Source organism: Trifolium pratense, linkage group LG7, assembly GCF_020283565.1.
Source record: "Trifolium pratense cultivar HEN17-A07 linkage group LG7, ARS_RC_1.1, whole genome shotgun sequence".
Lineage (NCBI taxonomy): Eukaryota > Viridiplantae > Streptophyta > Magnoliopsida > Fabales > Fabaceae > Trifolium > Trifolium pratense.
This window is the reverse complement of record NC_060065.1, coordinates 26,944,426-26,965,681: the sequence shown is the minus strand read 5'-3', so window position 1 is coordinate 26,965,681 and position 21,256 is coordinate 26,944,426. Positions and strand designations below refer to the sequence as shown.

Genomic DNA, 21,256 nt, shown 5'->3' with positions numbered 1-21,256 from the left:
TTCTCTACAAATAGAGACTTGGTTCGTTTGATTTGGACACAGAAAAAAAAAACCCAATTTTTCACTACCTTAATCTCATCAAATAACTAATAATCAACTTACTGAAACCATTTTACCAGCAAAATGGTTTCAGATTACAACTCTCTGAAACCATTCTACCAGATAAATGGTTTCAGAAGCAAACACAATTAATAAATTACTCACTGAAACCATTCTACCAGTAAAATGGTTTCAGAATACAACTATGTGCAACCATTCTACAAGCTAAATGGTTTCAGAAGCAAATAACTAATAATCAACTTACTGAAACCATTCTACCAGCAAAATGGTTTCAGATTACAACTCTCTGAAACCATTGTACCAGATAAATGGTTTCAGAAGCAAACACAATTAATAAATTACTCACTGAAACCATTCTACCAGTAAAATGGTTTCAGAATACAACTATGTGCAACCATTCTACAAGCTAAATGGTTTCAGAAGCAAATAACTAATAATCAACTTACTGAAACCATTTTACCAGCAAAATGGTTTCAGATTACAACTCTCTGAAACCATTCTACCAGATAAATGGTTTCAGAAGCAAACACAATTAATAAATTACTCACTGAAACCATTCTACCAGTAAAATGGTTTCAGAATACAACTATGTGCAACCATTCTACAAGCTAAATGGTTTCAGAAGCAAATAACTAGTAATCAACTTACTGAAACCATTCTACCAGCAAAATGGTTTCAGATTACAACTCTCTGAAACCATTCTACCATATAAATGGTTTCAGAAGGATTTCGGTGTCCAAATCAAACGAACCAAGTCTCTATTTGTAGGGAAAAAAAAATTATGAATTTTGGTATAAAAAATAAAAAATAAAAAATTAATTTACGACGAAATAATCGAGTTTAAAGTAGTGAAAAATTGCGTTTTTTTTTCGGTGTCCAAATCAAACGAACCAAGTCTCTATTTGTAGAGAAAAAAAAATTATGAATTTTGGTATAAAAAATAAAAAATAAAAAATTAATTTACGACGAAATAATCGAGTTTAAAGTATAAAATGAAAAAAATCATGCAGACCCATTCATATGCTGACACGTGGCTGCCTTTTTCAAAAGCAAAATTTTCTCTCTCCAGCTTATAATCTAGTGTGGCGCAGACAGGATGATCTGATAGATCAGGATGATCTGGGCTGTCTGATTGATCAGACAGTCTTAATGAGATCACATCTTGGCTGTCTGATGGAAATCAACGGTCTGTAACCATGGTCCTTCCGTACGCGCGCGACACTGGATCCACGTCTATTAATTGTTTAAGAAGGTGGGGCGCGTGTTGTTATTTTTTTTTTTATGTAAAATTACAGAAATGCCCCTGTTGCTCTATTCTTTCAAAAATTAAAAGAATGGGTATTTTGGTCCAACTCAAAAGGTGCACCTTGCTAACTTAGACCTAACTAGGGTCTAAGTTAGAAAACCCCTATATATATATATATATATATATATAATTGATGGTTAGGAATTTTAAGATACTCCTTAATTTGCGCACAGTAGGAAAAATTCCACAGATGCAAATTCCAGCTATTGCTTAATTGTTTCTGGGAAAATTCATAATTAAAAAATGTTTGTTTCCCCAAGTACCAAGCACCCATCTAATTTGTATGAGTTAACAAATGTTCCAGTCTTTCATGAAAAAATCAAAATACGACTAACTGCAATTAAATATACAAAAGCATGACATATATAACGTGCGTCTATATATAATGTTGTTTGGATTGAACTGGTTTTCAAATATGTGACCCAACAGATCCAAAAGAGGATTATGATATCATTTTAAAATTCGGAATTGAGTTTAATTCAATCATACAAAACCACCGACCGTAAGGTGAGAATTGCCCCACTTATAAACATATTTTCAGGTATCTCACAACCGATGTGTGACCCTTAACATCCAACAGCAAGATTTATAGGTTAATCATAAGCACAATTTAAAATCATGTTTTGTAGTGGTTTACTACTAAAACAATAAACAATGTTTAATCTATCTTCCTAGTAGTGGATTAAAGGAATATGTTCAAACAAAGCTTATTGATGACGGATCGTCACACTCTCTAATCCATGCCTATTTTAGCAACATTAAATGCTTTTTAGTAGGTTTTTAGCAATAAATATAAGAGAAATCTAATCATAAGCTTGATTACTTGTTTTGCAAGAAAACAGGAAAAATTGCAGGAAATTGCTGATTTTCACTACGCTGGGGGCGTAGCCCATCACGCGCCACGTGATGGAGATAACAGAGAGCCAAATTTTCACCTTGATCACGCGCGGCGTGATACCTTACCACGCGCGGCGTGAAGCTTTGCTCAGGAATTGGATTGCTCTCTGACTTGATCACGCGCGGCGTAGCACTTGACCACGCGCGGCGTGAAGATGGCAGAGTTGAAGATCAGAGGCCTCAGAGTTGATCACGCGCCGCGTGATACCGTTACACGCGCGGCGTCGTTGAAGAAATTGCAACCACGCGCGGCGTGATAGATCTGGCGCGCAGCGTGGTTGCGTTCAGTATATATGGTTTCTGCATAATTCTGTTAGAGGGTTGGAAAATTCTGCAATATTCATCCATTCTCTGATTTTGGAAGCATCAAGATCCAGATCAAGGACTTCAAAGGATAGCTCCGAGCACCTCAATAGCATGGATCATCAAGCCATGAAGTTGAAGCGATGACGCGAACGAAGCAACATGAGGAGCTAAGCTTCTTTTGGAGGTAGGATCTAGGATAATCTAGGATGTAGATGAATTATTTGTAATCTGCTATATGTAAGAATGTACTCTGTTCATGGTGTTGATTCAATGCAAATCTATGTTTAATGCTTTATAATCCTTCATTAGTGTTGTAATGATTTCGAGTTAAGTCACGTGCGAGAGTATTGATTTAATTTCTGAACTGAATTGCATTGAGCACTCGAGTGTTTCCGGTCGAGAGATTGAGACATAGAGTGTAACGAACGATCGACGCGCTTTCATATCATTCGTTGTAGGTAGCTTCCGCCCGAGAGATCGGGGGAGTATCGACAACGAATAGAGTGGATTTTGACAAGAGATTGCGATTCACTAATTTGTTGATCTAGTTGTGAACACTTGAGTATATTCCTATGATATAGTAGGTTGCATGTGGTTTAGCTATAGACTAGGTGATTCCGATGATTCTACCTCGCTTTTCCATCATATCAAAGCACATTTTCTAACAATTCATCACTTAAACATACCCCCAATTTATGTGTATTTCTTGCATAATGTTTATGAACACTATTAGACTAGTTTAATCGCACAATCCCTGTGGATCGATATTTTTATTACTACGTGGTAATTCGTTCACTTGCGAAAATTATCCATCAAGTTTTTGGCGCCGTTGCCGGGGATTGTGATTGATTCGACAAGGCGATAGTGTTCATATTTTCTGTGTTTTCCTTATTTTTCTGTTTTATATTTTTCTCCCGGAACGTTCTACTTGTGTGTTTCCTTGTGCATGCGGAGAACAGGTCCCACTGAGCTACAATTCGATCCCGAAATTGAAAGGACAGCTCGCGCAATTCGGAAGGCAACAAGGGAAGCTCAAGCTTCAAGGGGAACAACTTTGCTAAGGGATACACCGGACTGTCAAGGACAGATTTCAGCCACAATGGAAGAAGAGCAGGTTCCACCGGTTCCTCAACCGCAAAGGCGTACCCTTGGTGATTATGGGAGAAGAGACAATGACGCGTTGGCAAATCAAGGTTTTCAGCCGGCGAATCCTGTCTCATTCGACATCAAGAACACGGTCCTCTCCGCCCTAAAAGAAAATCCGTATTCAGGATCGGAAGCTCAATGCCCGAACTTACACTTGTCTCACTTCTATGAAGCTTGCGACTATACCGATCCACCGGGGGTGAGCGAATCGGACAAAAGACTGAGGTTATTCAAGCATTCTCTCACCGGCCGTGCTAAAGATTGGTTGGATACGATACCAGCCGGAACAATTGAGACTTGGAGACAGCTGGAGCGGAAGTTCTTAGATCGTTACTTCCCTATTCATAAGTTTCTAGAAAGAAGGGCTGAAATTAGCAACTTCGAACAAGCGGATGGTGAGACGTTGTATGATGCTTGGGAAAGGTTCAAGGTTTGTCTTAAAAGGTGTCCGAATCACGGTTTCGATGGCCACAATCAGATGCAAATGTTTACCCAAGGTTTGAGGGCTCAAACGCGAATGATACTTGACGCATCAGCCGGTGGTTCGTTGAAGAACCGTGACGAAACTGAAGCAAGAGAGTTGGTGGAAAGTATGGCTCAAAACGAGTATAGAGCTACTAATGATAGAGGAGCCAAAAAGAAAGGCGGAGTGTTGGAATTGGATACTCAAACAGCACTATTAGCACAGCAAAAGCTCATGACTAGCCAAATGGAAGCAATGATGAAGCTGCTGTCCAATCCACAAGTTCAATCTTCTCCAATAGGTAAAATTGACAATGTGCGCTGTGATTTTTGTTTGCAGGACCACCCAAATGGCGGATGCTTCCCGGAGGGTTCAGAGGAGGCTCGCTACTTAGCCAATTTCCGGAAGCCGTACAACAACAATAACAACGGGTCCGGGTGGGGGAACGGTATGCAAGGTCAAGGTGCACCGCAACAGCAGCAAAGGCCTCCATCAAGGATGGAAGAGACTCTAAATCATTTCATGCTCATGACCCAAAGCAACTTTGAAGCAATGAAATCGAGTCAAGCAACCTCTAACAAGAACCATGAAGCTTCTATCAAGAATTTGGAGGTGCAAATGGGTCAGCTGTCAAGACAGTTTTCAATGTTACAAAATCAAGGAGGTTTCGGTGGAAACACTCATGATAATCCGAAAAATGAAACTTGTAATGGAATCACTTTGAGGAGTAGAGAGATACCGGAAAGGCCAGCTGTGGAGAAGCCCTTGAAAAAGAAGGTCAATGAGGGAGAGGTTGAAAATAAGCGAGAAGTTGTAGTTGAAAAGGAGAGACATGAGGGAGAAGTAGAAAATGAAAATATGTCTAAGGAAGTGGAGATTAGTGAGGATGAGAAAGGAGAAGTTGAAAAACAGAGGGAGATAAAAGAAAAAGAAAGTAAGAAGGTTGAGAAAGGTAAGGGAATTGATGAATCACCATATGCTAAGATGCCTTACCCTAGGAGAAAGAAAGTTAAGAATCTTGAGCGAGAGAAGGAGTTCAAGAAGTTCATGAAGGTGTTGAACAAGCTTGAGATGGCTATACCTTTAGTTGAGGCATTGGAGCAAATGCCAAGTTATGCAAAGTTTTTGAAGGAGCTGCTTACAAAGAAAAGAAAACCATTAGATGATGAAATGGTAAGTATGACGGAAGAGTGCAGCGCCCTCATTCAACGGAAGCTACCTCAGAAAAAGAAAGATCCGGGGAGCTTTACGATTCCTTGTTCCATTGGAACTCTCACTATTGAAAAAGCTTTGTGTGATTTGGGTGCTAGCATAAATCTGATGCCGTTATCAATGATGAAGAAGATACCTGGAGCGGTAGCAAAGCCGACAAAGATGAGTCTCTCTTTGGCGGATAGATCGATTGTGCACCCGGAAGGTATTCTCCATGATGTGTTGGTTAGAGTTGCTGGATTTGTGTTTCCCGCGGATTTTGTGGTCTTAGACATAGAAGAAACTAGGGAGTGGGAGCCTTTACTCCTTGGTAGACCCTTCTTAGCAACTAGCCGTGCCCTAATCGATGTAGAGATGGGTGAACTCATGCTAAGGACCGATGATCAGCAGGTTACATTCAATGTCTTTGATAAGATGGAGTGTGATGATGGAGACCCACAATGTTTTAAAATCCAGGTTTATGATCATATTGTTAAAAATGCCCTTAAGTTACCTTGGAATGCACACTACTTGCCACATGGTGGCACTTCTTCTCCATAACCCCTAGGGGCATGGAACGTCAAGCATCGGGACGTTAAACAAGCGCTGGTTGGGAGGCAACCCAACGGTTTCTAATGTTTTAGTTGTTTTTGTTTTTGAAGTATGTAGGTAAGTATGCAGCAGAAGCAAGGACGGAAGCGAAACAGGGCAAAATATAGTTCAATCACGCCGGGGGCGCAGTACAATCACGCGCGGCGTGATCATTCAGCACAGAGGAAGGAGTTTCTTTGATTACACTACGCGCGGCGTGGAGGTGCATCACGCGCTGCGTGAAGCCTGGAGAAAGATGGACTCTCTGACTTGTGATTACGCGCCGCGTGATGGTCATCACGCGCGGCGTGGCCTTTATGAAGAAGTTCTTGACCGTTACAATTGGTACTACGCGCGGCGTAGAAAGGGTCACGCGCGGCGTGGCTGCACAGGAAAGCGTGTAAAATTTGAATTTCTTCATCTTCTCAACCATTCCATCAGTCCCATCATCAATTCACACGCCCTCTCACACGAAAAACTCCATTGTTAACCCATTTTCCTCCTTCCAACCTCTCCAATTTCATTTCTAATCACCTTCAATCATCCCATTCCTTCACATTCACATACCACCCATATCACCCACTCCAATTCCACTTCCAATTCCTCATTTCACCACTTTCCCAAATTAACCCATTTCAATCTTCACAATATCAAGATGTTGACACGGTTAACAGGGAAAGGGAAGAAGAAAAGTGACAACAACCCGTTACAAGAGCCACCAAAGAAAGCAAGAACCAAGATGAGTGCTAGCAAAGGACAATCTTCTCGGTCTAGCCAACCGTCGCATGAAGCATCTCCTCCTCGCCGGAGCGCTGCTACTCGACCACAGGTCCACCCCCACTTCATCAGTGAAGTTCATGAGAAAAGGTACACAAAAATCCAAACCTTTACTATTAATCAAGAAAAAGGTTTTGGAGAGGACTTGTTAAAGGGTGTTGCTGAGATAGGAAATGAGATTAAGTCTAGAAAATGGGGGAAGTTTAATAAATTGATGATTAAAGATGAAGCTAATCCTGGTAATCAGATGTGGGTTAGGGAATTTCTCGCAAATGCTTACTTACCTGATCAGTCATCGGTTTCGGAGTATTATTCGACAGTTAGGGGAATTAGAGTGCACTATTCCGCAGCTCACATTAATACACTGTTGGGTTGTCGTGTGAGAGGTGCTTGTGAGTTGGTATCCGAGAAAGAAAGAATTGCTAATGGTGGTCTCATGGTGAAGGAAGAGTTAAAGGAAGTTGTTTGTAGGCCTGGTGCTAGATGGCTGACACACTCACCCTCATCACTTCCTACTAGGTTGAGTTTGACGAGTTTTACACCTATTCACCGCGCTTGGGGTGAGTTTTGGCTTAAGAATGTTAGAGTGGTTGGTAATAACTCTGAAATCCATATTGATAATGTTGCTGCTGTTCGATTACTAGCTGATGGTAGTTATGTCGATCTTGGTCTTTGGTTACAAAAGGATTTACATGAAATGGCAAATAATAATAATCCGACTTTTACTTTGGGGCATTGCAACTTGATCGCTGCTTTGTGTAGAGCAAACAATGTCCCTATGTGTGTGCAAGAAGGTGACTTACATCCTATCCGCCCACTATCTTTATCATACTTTGAGAAGAAATTTGAGAGAGGTCCAATAGTGCCCCGTGGTGAAAGGAATGCTGCAAGGGAAGAGGCTGCAAGAGAAGAAGAAGAGATTAATCGGTTTGAAGAGGGTAATCATCCGGATCAACAGGGGGATCCGGTACATGAGCCACAGGATATGCCAGCACATGCTCCTCCTCTTTACTCTCACGATATGAATCAGCTAGCCTCTATCTTGCATCAGATGGAGATTTCTCAATACTCCGGGCTGCCGAATCTTTACTTTGATACCGCCTCTTCCATGTACACCGAGGCGATGACTTACCGGTCTACTTTCCCTCCTCCCACTTTCGGGACTGTGTATCTCGTGGATGCTGATTGGGAGGCACATCAGGCGAGGGAGCTGACGTCTTTTCAGGCCAGACAAGCCTACAATTCGGGTCTGAGAACTTCTGAGTTGGCTGAGATCGAGAGGCGCCGCCGGGTTGAGCAGGATGAGGCAGCTGCTATGGAAAGGGAGATGCTGGATGTGGACGGGCTGAATCTGAACTTGAATAGCCCTTTCACAAACTACTTCACTGGCCAGCCGGATGACACCGTTTGACGTCTTGGTTATGATTCTCTGCTGCTGCTGTCTTACTACTCTATCTTTACTTAATTGTCTTTTATTTGCGTTGGTTTGTAATAATTTTGATGTTGCTTGGATATTGGCTGGATGTTTTATTTGTGTACTCTGAATTTGAATCTTCTTTTGTTTGATTGTGGAATGGTTTTTACTTTTAGAGTTTGTTTCAATATTTTGGCATGTTCCTTCTTGTTACTTGAGTATCAATTGCTTGATTTTCTCCGTGTGTGATATGTGAAACTTGCAGTGCAATAGCTTGTTGCACTCATGTGACCAAGAGGCAAAGGAAGGGAACGCACACTTTTTGACCGGTTCTTTGATTCGACCCAACCGAGAGGTATTGAGCCAAACACTTCTTTTTCTTCTATGTGTGATATCCACTCATGTATTGTCTCTCGATTTTGCTTGTCGTCTTTTTATTTGATTGGTATTTTTGTAGCACACACGAGGCATGTTCCTTGGTACCTTTGAGCCTTTCTATCCACCCTTACATATAATTATCCTTTGCTTAACCAATTTGAGCTGAAAAAGAAAATGTTATTTTTGCACAACCTTAAGAAATTTTTGATGGAAAAAAGGAATGACTTTCTTGGAGGTTAGGCACCTAATTAGTGGTTGATGCGCATTGCTCACCACTAAGTTTGGGGTTGCTCTTTGGAATTAGCAACAAATAAAGTTTGGGGTGAGGGTACTAGAGAACTTACAAAAGTTTTGAAGAAAAATTTTCAAAGTTTACAAGGCTGTATGTGGAAGAAAGATAAGAAAGAATAAAAAAAAAAAGAAAAGGAAATGAATATGTTGAAAAAGAGAAAAGAAATGCAAAAAGAAGTGATAGCCTTGAGTTCAAAAAGAATTGCAAAACTTTGTTGATGATTTAACAATGTTCTCTAGTCCACTATGTTTCAAAAGAATAAGGGTTAGCTTATGAAAATTTTCTTTGACTAATAGGGGGATCTAACTCCAAGTTTTTCTACTACTTATCCAAAAATGTCACCATCCACCCTAGCCAAGCCACGTTATAACCCTAAAAGACCTCTAATGTGTGTGCACAAAGTGAACCGAATGAATTCTTAGACTACTTGCAAAATTATTGTTGACTTGCATTGATGTGTTGATTTGAGTGAATTACCAAAAACTGAAGAGGGTATGTGAGTAGTGTGATGAGATCATAGAGCCTTGGTCGAAAAGTGTGAACTACTTGAAAATGTCTTGCGGGAACGATTGTGCAATTGAGCCTTGTTTGCAGGTGGATCATTGATCATCAGGTGATTCTCACGTATGTATGATTCGAGTGAATTTAAGGAAAATGCCAAGGTCTTGACACAAAAGCTTGAGGTAAAAGTTGTTTCCTTGAGGACAAGGAAAGGTTTAAGTTTGGGGTTGTGATGACGGATCGTCACACTCTCTAATCCATGCCTATTTTAGCAACATTAAATGCTTTTTAGTAGGTTTTTAGCAATAAATATAAGAGAAATCTAATCATAAGCTTGATTACTTGTTTTGCAAGAAAACAGGAAAAATTGCAGGAAATTGCTGATTTTCACTACGCTGGGGGCGTAGCCCATCACGCGCCGCGTGATGGAGATAACAGAGAGCCAAATTTTCACCTTGATCACGCGCGGCGTGATACCTTACCACGCGCGGCGTGAAGCTTTGCTCAGGAATTGGATTGCTCTCTGACTTGATCACGCGCGGCGTAGCACTTGACCACGCGCGGCGTGAAGATGGCAGAGTTGAAGATCAGAGGCCTCAGAGTTGATCACGCGCCGCGTGATACCGTTACACGCGCGGCGTCGTTGAAGAAATTGCAACCACGCGCGACGTGATAGATCTGGCGCGCGGCGTGGTTGCGTTCAGTATATATGGTTTCTGCATAATTCTGTTAGAGGGTTGGAAAATTCTGCAATATTCATCCATTCTCTGATTTTGGAAGCATAAAGATCCAGATCAAGGACTTCAAAGGATAGCTCCGAGCACCTCAATAGCATGGATCATCAAGCCATGAAGTTGAAGCGAGGACGCGAACGAAGCAACATGAGGAGCTAAGCTTCTTTTGGAGGTAGGATCTAGGATAATCTAGGATGTAGATGAATTATTTGTAATCTGCTATATGTAAGAATGTACTCTGTTCATGGTGTTGATTCAATGCAAATCTATGTTTAATGCTTTATAATCCTTCATTAGTGTTGTAATGATTTCGAGTTAAGTCACGTGCGAGAGTATTGATTTAATTTCTGAACTGAATTGCATTGAGCACTCGAGTGTTTCCGGTCGAGAGATTGAGACATAGAGTGTAACGAACGATCGACGCGCTTTCATATCATTCGTTGTAGGTAGCTTCCGCCCGAGAGATCGGGGGAGTATCGACAACGAATAGAGTGGATTTTGACAAGAGATTGCGATTCACTAATTTGTTGATCTAGTTGTGAACACTTGAGTATATTCCTATGATATAGTAGGTTGCATGTGGTTTAGCTATAGACTAGGTGATTCCGATGATTCTACCTCGCTTTTCCATCATATCAAAGCACATTTTCTAACAATTCATCACTTAAACATACCCCCAATTTATGTGTATTTCTTGCATAATGTTTATGAACACTATTAGACTAGTTTAATCGCACAATCCCTGTGGATCGATATTTTTATTACTACGTGGTAATTCGTTCACTTGCGAAAATTATCCATCACTTATATATAATTAACAAGAGCATTGGTAGCTAAATACCTTAGAAGTTGGGTTTCAACTTTCAATCTGCTATTGTAGATTAGACTTTACTACTGTGGTTTTAGCAAAACTATTTTGTTTCATTTCCTCAATATATACTCTATAGAAGGAACAATCATGGTAATGCCAAAATATACACCTTTTGTTTTAATTCTTTTACTATTCGGGGCGTGTAACAAATCATTTGCCTCATCATTCATTCCAATTGATAATTATTTGGTCGCTTGTGGTTCTTCCCACGATATCACTTTTCAGGGTCGAACTTTCATACCTGAATTTAAATTTAATCATTCCAACCTTCAAATAATAGCCAATAAATCTATTGCTGTTGTTACCTCTAAACCCAACACTACACTTTCACCACTCAATAATTCAGCTCAACTCTTCTTTGAAAAGGCATCATATAAATTCAAAATTCAACAACACGGGAGACATTGGATCCGTCTCTATTTTCACCCTTTTCCTGATTCCAACCCAAACATGACCTTTGCCTCAATAAAAGTAACCACTGATAGTTTTGTGCTTCTTGATAACTTCACTTTTGCAAACTATACGAACTCTCATTTTAAGAAGGAGTACGCGATCAACATCACATCAGACGAGTTATCACTTACTTTCATCCCTCTAAACAATTCACTTGTCTTTGTTAACGCCATAGAAGTTATCTCTATATCAGATGAGCTCTTCTTTGACCATATAGTAGTAACTCTAAATCCATCAGGCTTTTTTGAACAATTCTCAAAGTCTGCCCTTGAAACAGTGTACAGAGTGAATATTGGAGGTGCAACTTTGAGTGACACCCTTGGAAGGACTTGGGAGAATGATGAATATTACTTCCGCCACCCCATAAACACCTCCACTAGTTCTTATCTCGTATCTACAAACCCTTCTGCAATAAAGTATTCTGTTGCTGCTCCACCATCGGTTTATGCCATGGCCAGAGCCTTGAAAATTGCATCACAGTCACAAGGATACGACTTAAGTTGGATCTTTAATGTAGATCCAAACTTCATGTATTTTGTTCGGGTTCATTTCTGTGACATCATTAACAATTCACTGAACAACAAAATGGTTTTCAATTTATTTATAAATGGAGCATTTGCGGTTAGAAGTCTTGATCTCTCATCCAAAACTAGAAGACTTGTTGTCCCATATTACCATGACTTCATCTCCTACTCCTCAAGAAATACTTTAAAAGTGAGTGTGAGTGTTGATCCTGATACGAGGGCAGACACGTTAGATGCAATCATGAATGGTGTTGAAATATTGAAAATTAGCAACAATGCAGGTAGATTGAACGAGTTTTCTTCTTTTGAGGGCTTTTATTCTAACTTACCAGAAAATGAGGCAAGTGTTTCAGATTCACTAATAAAAACTTCGAAAATAAGTACAAAACTAGGGATTTGGTGGGCTGTCATTTTAATTGGTTGCAGTGTGTGTGTTTTGGCGTTTCTAGCATTTGGTGGACTATCATTTTGTTATTTGAAAGGTCGCTGGAGGAAGAAGAAATCAGTAACTAGTTTTAAGTTTCTGAGACATTATACTTTGCCTGAGATGCAACAAGCAACAAATTATTTTGATGCTGAGCTGATTACTGGAGCAGGAGGATTTGGAAAGGTGTATAAAGGAAAACTAGAAAATGGGAAAGTAGTAGCCATCAAAGTAGCAAATCCTGAATCTAGACAAGGTCTCAGTGAATTCCAAAATGAGATTGAGTTGTTGTCTGGTCTTCGTCATCAAAACCTTGTATCTCTTGTAGGTTGTTGTAATGAAGACTCAGAACTGATTCTGGTATATAATTACATGGCAAATGGATCGCTCAACAGTCATCTATATGGTAGGGAGGGACTTTGTTCCTCTATCTTGGAAGCAACGCCTTGGGATATGTTTAGGGGCTGCAAAGGGACTTTTATATCTTCACACTGGAGCTAAACAGAGCATAATTCACCGTGATGTGAAGACAACAAACATTCTCTTGGATGAAAATCTTGTGCCAAAAGTTGCTGATTTTGGCATATCAAAAAAGGGTCCTCTTCTTGATAAAAGCCATGTTACAACCAATGTAAAGGGTAGTTTTGGCTATGTTGATCCAGAATATTTTTGGACTAAGTATCTCACTAAGAAATCGGATGTTTACTCGTTTGGGGTGGTGTTGATTGAAGTTATATGTGGGAAGCCTGCTTTAGATGATACTCGTACGACACAGGAGATTAATTTGGCACTGTGGGCATTAAGCTGCCATAAAAAAGGTACTTTCAATGAAATGGTAGATCCATATTTGATTGGAAAAGTTAATATGGATTCTCTAAACAAGGTTTTAGAGTTGGCATGGAAGTGCTTGGAGGAGCGTCGGGTTAACAGACCATCAATGGGGTATGTATTATGTCAACTAGAAGAAGCTCTCCATCTTGAGTTGGCTTCACATGTTTTGAATGACAATGACAATGACAATGAATTTACAGATGATATAGAAGCTGTTGTTTGAAATTTGAAACCATAGACTCCTTGTTCAACAACTCATTCGTTAAAGTTGGTTATTTTAAAGGTATCAAAAGTGTATGTATTGTAGGAACGAAAAAGTTTTTAGAGTAAATCTATTTATAAACTTTTAGGATTGAAATTTTGACCAAAATATGAATGTATGTAACAAATATTTATGAAGCTACTTAACTCTATTTCCTTCATTTTAGAACTATTTTTGTGAATTTTAATTATTGGGGCACGTGATTAATATAGAGATGGGATATTCGTGGATTCGTTTAAAGTCGAAGCAGTTTTTATGTGAAAGATCCCTAACACAGTAGGTAAGATATGTAGTTTCCTTAATTTTGGTGGGGCAATATAAGAAGTTGAAGAGTGTTTGTCAAATATTGTGTTGCCTATGACGCAATAGACGAGTAAGGGTAGGTCTTTCTGTGTGGTTAGATGAATCTAAGGAGAGTTTTCAGGAATTGAAGAGGAGGATTACAACATCCCCAGTATTGATCTTGTCCTACATTTTAGATCAATTTAAGGTCTACTATGACTCATCTTATTAGGGTTTGGGATGTGTCTCAATGCCTGGAGGTCCGTGCAGTAGCCTATGCTTCGAAATAGAAGTTATCCTAAGAAAAGAACTGATGCATTCAGTTCAAAACGTCATCTAAATTCTAGCAAGTAACATCAGTACAAAATCACACTCAGTACCAAATCATCAAGCAGCCAAATTGGTAAGGAAAAGCTCTGAGAAATGTTTATTTCATTAAGCTTCAATTCAGTTCAAACATATTTACTTCGTTAAGCTTCAATTTTATCTAACTCTTATGAAAAATTCCAAAAATTGATCCAGCAATTCAAACATCAAGGGCAGCCACATAATTACAAAGATTGACATCAGATTTGATTTTCAAACACACTTATTCAACATCAATTTTCCTAAAGTTATCCTAATATAGAATCAATGCATACAATTAAAAATTCATCTAAATTAAAATCAGTACAAAATCATCAACCAGTTTTGCATTAGATTGTAATTTGAATTATTGAACGATAATAAAACCAAGGCTTAATTAGTTTATTGGTCCCTTAATACATCTTAATACATTTTAGATTTCACAATGGTCCCTTAAAGAAAAAAAAAAAGGTTCGGATTGGTACCTTAAAGACACATCCGTTTCTCACATTGGTCCTTTCCGTCAATTTTTCACAAAAAACGTTAGTTTTAGTTTACTGAACTGTGGATGTCGTTAAGTCTAAGTGGTCCACCAAAAACCTTATTAATTTTTTAAATTTTAACAATTGGAATTTTTTGTTATATTTGGAGTTAAAATTTAATGAAAATGACCAATATGGCAAACATATATGTCTTTAAGGGACCAATCCGGGTCTTTTTTTTCTTTAAGAGAACAATCCGAACCTTTTTTTCTTTCAAGGGACCATTGTAAAACCTAAAATGTCTTTAAGGGACCAATAGACTAATTAAGTCTAAAAACAAAATAAGCAACATTTGGTGCATTAATGGGTGCGCATTTCAGTAATAGAACAAAACAAAACTTCATTATCAAAAGTAATGAGAAACGCTTACTTGATGACTTCAGAATGTAGAAATTTAAAAAATGGAAGGAATCCAATAGACTGAGTGTGTGTTTGGTTTAGTGGTGGTTAGAATTGAGTTTGGTAGAATTGAGTTTGACAGAATTGATTTTGGTTAAAACTGAGTTAAGCAGAATTGATTTATGTTTGGATAGTTTTATGTAAAAGTGATTCTTATCGATTTATGTTGTTTGGATAATTTGAATCAAAATTACTTTTAGATATGTAATGACCAAAATGGGTTTTAATTGTTATTAAAACTATATAATTCATTTATATTATAGATAACTATTTAAATTTAATAAAATAAATCAAAGATTAGAAAAGAAAAAAATATTCAATAAAATCTGATAGTGTACCCAAAAAAAAAACCTAATATTTATTATTTTAAATGTATTATATATAAATATTTATTGAACACGTTCTACCAAAAAATTGCTTTTAAATATATAAATTAAATTCTAAATGAAAATTGGTTTTTCTATAAAAAAATAAATTAAATTTGGGTAATTTGGATGAAAATTACTTTTAAATGTATAAATTGCCAAAAGGTTAACATAATAATAATGTAATATTAATTATAAAAAATCACAACACTTCAACCCAATGGTTTACTAAAAAAAATACTGCAACCCAATATTTAAAAAAAAAACCCATATTCATCATCTTTTTCTTTACCGTAAAAAAAAAATTAAAATCATATTTTTCTCTAGAACCTTCAACACAATCACTATCTTTTTCTATTGTTTCTCCTTCCCCCCATCTGTTCATATTCTTCTCTGTTGAAGAAATTGAGTCACTACCTATTTCTCCCCTGCAACATGTTCTTCCCTGCAACACCAATTTCTCCTCTTTACTCCTTATGAAAAACATATTGTTTTCAACTATGGCAGATCGATGCTTATAAAGGGTAATAACGGAAAATGGCTTTGGGAAACAAAATCGAATTTTCAGAATCGATTCCATCAAACGTAGAAGCTCCGAATCCTAGCTTCAGGTCCACCGTGCGTTTGGGTTAGAATCGATTTACACAGATCCAAAGCCAAACATGAATTTTTACGGTCAAACCGCGTTTGACTGCTCCAAACGCACGTTAGAGGTATTCTAACGCCAAACCAAACAGGCACTGAGATAGAAATTTAAGAGTAGTGCTACTAGGGTCGCACCCTCTAACACACTCATTTAAACACATCCTATTATGAGATGCCGCGTCAACCCCTTATTTTGTTCTTTTTCTTGGCTACCGGTTTCCATTTCTTTTACTCATGTTTAGATTTTTTTTTTTTTTCATCTTGTTTGAAGAAAAAAAAGAAAAAGCCAAGCTCCATCTGCTGATTTTCTTCTTGCAAATTCTCACCGTCACCCTCGCACACATGTTCCAGCAATTTTTTAAAACTCTCTTATACAAATATATGAACATTCAGCAAAGAAATGATTGAGTAAAATAGAAATTGAAGCCATTGCCAAATCACAACACCATTTGAAAAATCACATTTATAAAATGGAACCAACTCAAACAATTTAGCAATTGATTTGGGAAAATCTGCAACATTACTCAACTCAATTTGTCATCATACTTAACAAATGAACCCTAATTTAGAAAACGAATTAGATTGACAACGATATTGGCGACGATCAGAGCTTGCAACAAAGATAACGAAACCAGAAAAGGCTACCGAATCTCGCGACAGAGACGGTGGCGGCTGACGGCGGGGGATAGAACCAGATTAGAGCTCCGACAAATACGACAGAGTTCGCGAAAGAAAAAAAGGGACTATAGATCTCAGGATAAAGGTGAGTAATACACATATGTGACAACAAGAACTCGTGACATAGATGAGGAGGAGGCAAACGGAGAGACAAGAGACAGATCTGGAAAGCAATGGGAGCTTGTGGAGAAGGGATGTCGCTGATTTTTTTATATATAAATTTTATTTTAAGGAAACTTGTTGTCTCAAAATTGGCTTAACCGGTTAAATTGTAAAAAAATAAAATAAGGGCCGACTGTGGCTTTACATAATAGGATGTGTTTCAAGGAAAATGTTAGAGAGTGTGACCCTAGCATTATTTGAAATTTGTTATGAAATATAAGTAATAGTAATAATATATAAGTATAGAGGAGAGAAGAAGAGAAGAGAGAAAGGATAGAGATTGTATTATTCTCATCAAGGTGTATGTTTACATGACAATACAAGTTATATTTATAGGCAAATGCTTAATGGACATCCACCAAATTATTCATAACACTTCCCCTTAGATGTCCATCGAGGATATATGCCTCGTTAAAACCTTACTAGAGAAAACTCATTGGGAAAAAATCCTAGTGAAGGAAAAAGAGTACATCAGCCTTTGTGTGTGAACTGCCTCATTAAAAACCTTATCAGGAAAACCCAATGGGACAAAACCATGGTTAAGGGAAAAAGAGTGCAGAACATATTTATACCTCCCCCTCATAAAGACAATTATATATGAGATGAAGAAAATCAAATAATATTATGTAGTTGTAGTAGTTGCTCAAAAGTTTTCCTTGAAGTTGACTTTGTAGAAAGAGTTGTCTTATCTTCTTTATCATATACTCTTCTCCAAATGTGTAGTTTGTGCGACATTATCTTCATGTTGAATCGTTGCAAGAACTCTTTAGAAGAAAACTCACAAATTATTGTATCGGATGAATCATATACTTCAACCAAATCACATTCTTGATTTATCTTCTATAGTGCTCAACTTTCCGCATCATTTTGTTTCATGAGATTGTTATTGTTGTTTGTTTCATAGATCTCCATGAGTAATTGTACTTCTTCATGTGAACATATAGTTTGTTTGTGATCTATACCTTTACGAGGGTTAAACAAATTACCTGCATATCTAAAATAGCAAAGTATATACTTGATGATATATTGACAATAAATAATAGGTTAACAATGTATTTGTCCCCATTAGAACCAAAATGGGGTGCTTCAGACCAATTAGTTCTTCACCATTTACTCGAATTCTAAAATGGCATTTGTTTACATCGGCGATCTTACAAAAATTAGGGTACGTAACTGATCTTATAGAATCATTTTAGAACCTTTTGTATATAAGCTTCATGATTCACAAAATATTCTTCAAATACTTATTTTGTAATAAATGACAATATCTCAAGCTCTTCGGGAGTCTCTTGATGATATAATCTTAAACAAATTTATTGTCAAATATTTTCTTAAAATGAACAAATTGTCATTTTCATATTTCTCACTTAGAAATATTCAACAAGAATATTATACAACATGCATATATATATATTGCTCGAGTATATAAGGAGACTTATTCATGTTTATTAAGTCATTTCTCCAATAGTTTATATATGTGTTTCACGAAAATTAAATCCTTCTGGGATTTTCATATAATCATCATTATCAAGTGAGCCATTCAAACACATTGTAACACATATGTGCAACTAAACTTAATCAATAAAGAAGTTCTGAATTCACTTCAAGTGAATACGCCTCTTGAAAAATCAATGGTAGATGTATCATTATTTTCTTTTCGCGCGAAAACTAATTTGTACTAATTATTTTCATCTTCAGGTGTATGGACTGCTGGTCCAACAACCTTTTTGCTTTGCAAAGCTAGTTTACTAGTTTCAATCGCGTCTACCTATCTAGTCAATAATTTCATTGTCTATAATCTTTGATTCATGATCCTCATTGTCATTTGTCACATATAGCGTTTTATTATATGCAAAAAAATATTGTCAACGTTGACTTCATCTCGGTTCCATCATATTTTATCCATGACATAATTTATTGAGATCTCTTTATTTTCATATCTTTCAGGTACCTGATAAGTTCTTCCGGAACTCGGAAAATCAATTATTCATATCCTCAATTGGTCATCTTTCTTTTTAGCTTCTTTTCTTATTTGAGGATTTTCATCTTTGGAACCGATTCGCTTACCACGCTTCAGGGTGGTTAAATTTCATTTGCTTGCCCATCAAGGACATCCATTTTGATTGGAGCATTAGCAGTTGTTTATTAATTTCATAGACTATGCAAATGAATTATCTTTAGAACTTCTGGTTCATACTAATTAGTAAGAGGATCGAGACGAGATAAAAATAATAATAATTTATTTCAAGTGATTCAATTGAACTTCTGGTTCACAATCAGTTGCTTATTCTCTCCCCCTAATATTGGGAAAACTAATTCATCATTTGAGAACCAGCCTACAGAGCTGAAAATAAGTCCAATTTTTTTTTTTTTTTTGCTCAAGATACTTTATAATATATGGAGATTCATATCAAATACATTTTCCCAATATTCTTTAAGAACCGTTTAAATGCATTATATTGGAGCAATTTCACATACACAACACATCTAAAAATGCTGATATGGGAATCATGTTTATAAACCAAAGTTCAAATTGTAAATTAGGGGAGAACTTATAATAACTTGTTGGCTTGATGCGAATCAATATCTCACGTACATGTTTGAATGTTCCCAAAATATAAATTAGAAGTTATGATCTCATAAGTATCAGTCATGTGATTACTTTAGACGTCTAAAGAATGGATCTTCTAGTCCATTTTTTGTATGACCATATTCTATTCGATATCGATTTCAATTGACATACGATACTTATCAAATATTTTATAAGAATATAGAAAATGAGATCTTAGCAAAACTATTTGAGAAAATAATCTCACAAACTTCTGGTTATGAGTAAATGTGCATGTGACTAATTTAGTTGATGCATCAATTCAAGTCACAAAATATCTAAATGGTCCAAAATCTCAAATTATCAATTTCTTTTGGGAATTAGTAACCGATAAAAATTATTAGAATGAAGGAACTTCGGGCCCTTCAATATATATTTATAGTTTTTTTCCACATCATAATAAATCCGGGATGACCGAACCGGTATTGCCAACAATAAATTTAATATGATTTGTAAACTTCTGGTTTACAATAATTTGTACTTCAATTGCACTATTATATATAAAAGTGTAGAATAAACTTCTGGTTTATAACTTTTTCATTACCCTTAATTTATCCAAAATATGTGTAGTAATATATAGAGATATTCAGCATCTCTTCATTTCTTGTTTCCATATTGATATTGTTGGAACAAAATTGATTTAAAATGTTAGCCCCTAAATCCATGAAGGTTTTGATGATAACAAAGTATTAATAAACAATTGGAAGGACTAAAAATTTATTTTAAGTGCGCAGATATAAGCATCATATAAGCTCTGAATGAAGCTCAGAGGATGTGAATTCAGAAGTTCACAAGCGCTCAGAAGATGTTGGATTTCAGAAGATACAACCTTCAGATGATGAAGTCTTCAGAACTTCTTGAGTGACTAAAGCTTCATCAACCTCTGAAGATCTTTTGGATATCTGTGAAGATTCCCTTTGCAAGTCAACTCTTCTACCAATGAAGAAAAGGACCTTTCAAGCCTGATCAGTTCAGCTACTCTTGTTTTGTCTGTCCTCTTTTGAGAACGTGGGTCTTCAGACTTGTTAGCTGAATAAGGAAAGTCTTCTCTGCTGTAGTCAAAGTACCTGAAACTCTTTCTTAGTTTTGGATACAACCAAACTGCATCAAGACAGACTGCTTGAAGACAAAAGATTATCAACTCCAACGGTTCTTTTTACAACGACTCTTTTCTGATACTATATATACTAGAAGGATCAGCTGCAACATATATACAATTATCAAGAATTGAACGTGCGCTGAACAAACTGTGTATACAAGCTCTGAACCGTTTATCAAGTGTTTTTGCACTTTAGTCAAATACTCTGTACTAATTGTATTTGCTCTCTTTAGGTTCATCTAAGAGCATTTGTATATTTTTATATACTTTACTATTACTTGAGGAAACTTAAGCTTGTGTGCTTGAGTGTGAAGTCTTAAGCTTGTGTGCTTGAGCATTGTTGAGAAGTCTCTTGCTTGTGTGCTTGAGCAGGTGTAATCTTGTGTGATTATAGTGAAATCCCTTGGAAGTGCAAGGGGACTGGACTACTCTCGTTTTGTGAGAGGAACCAGTATAAATTGCTTGCGTGATCTCTCTCTCTATCTTGCTTTTATTTGTGTTATTTATCCGCTGCTAACGTAGTTGAGTTAAGAACTTGAAAAAGTTTTAACTTGGCTAAAACACAATTCAACCCCCCCCCCTTCTTGTGTTTTCACACCTTCAGATATTCATATATGAATGACAAGAAGATTATACTTATGCAATCAATTGGTCTGCAAATCAACATCTCCCGTATTATTGGGCTGAATTGTTACTATTGTCATTTATGT

General features: G+C 37.1%; 1 pseudogene; it reads left to right on the top strand.

Annotated features, from left to right (window-relative positions):
* The first annotated feature begins 6,615 nt into the window (after positions 1–6,615).
* Positions 6,616–13,425, top strand: LOC123896157 (annotated as a pseudogene).
* Positions 13,426–21,256: the final 7,831 nt, after the last annotated feature.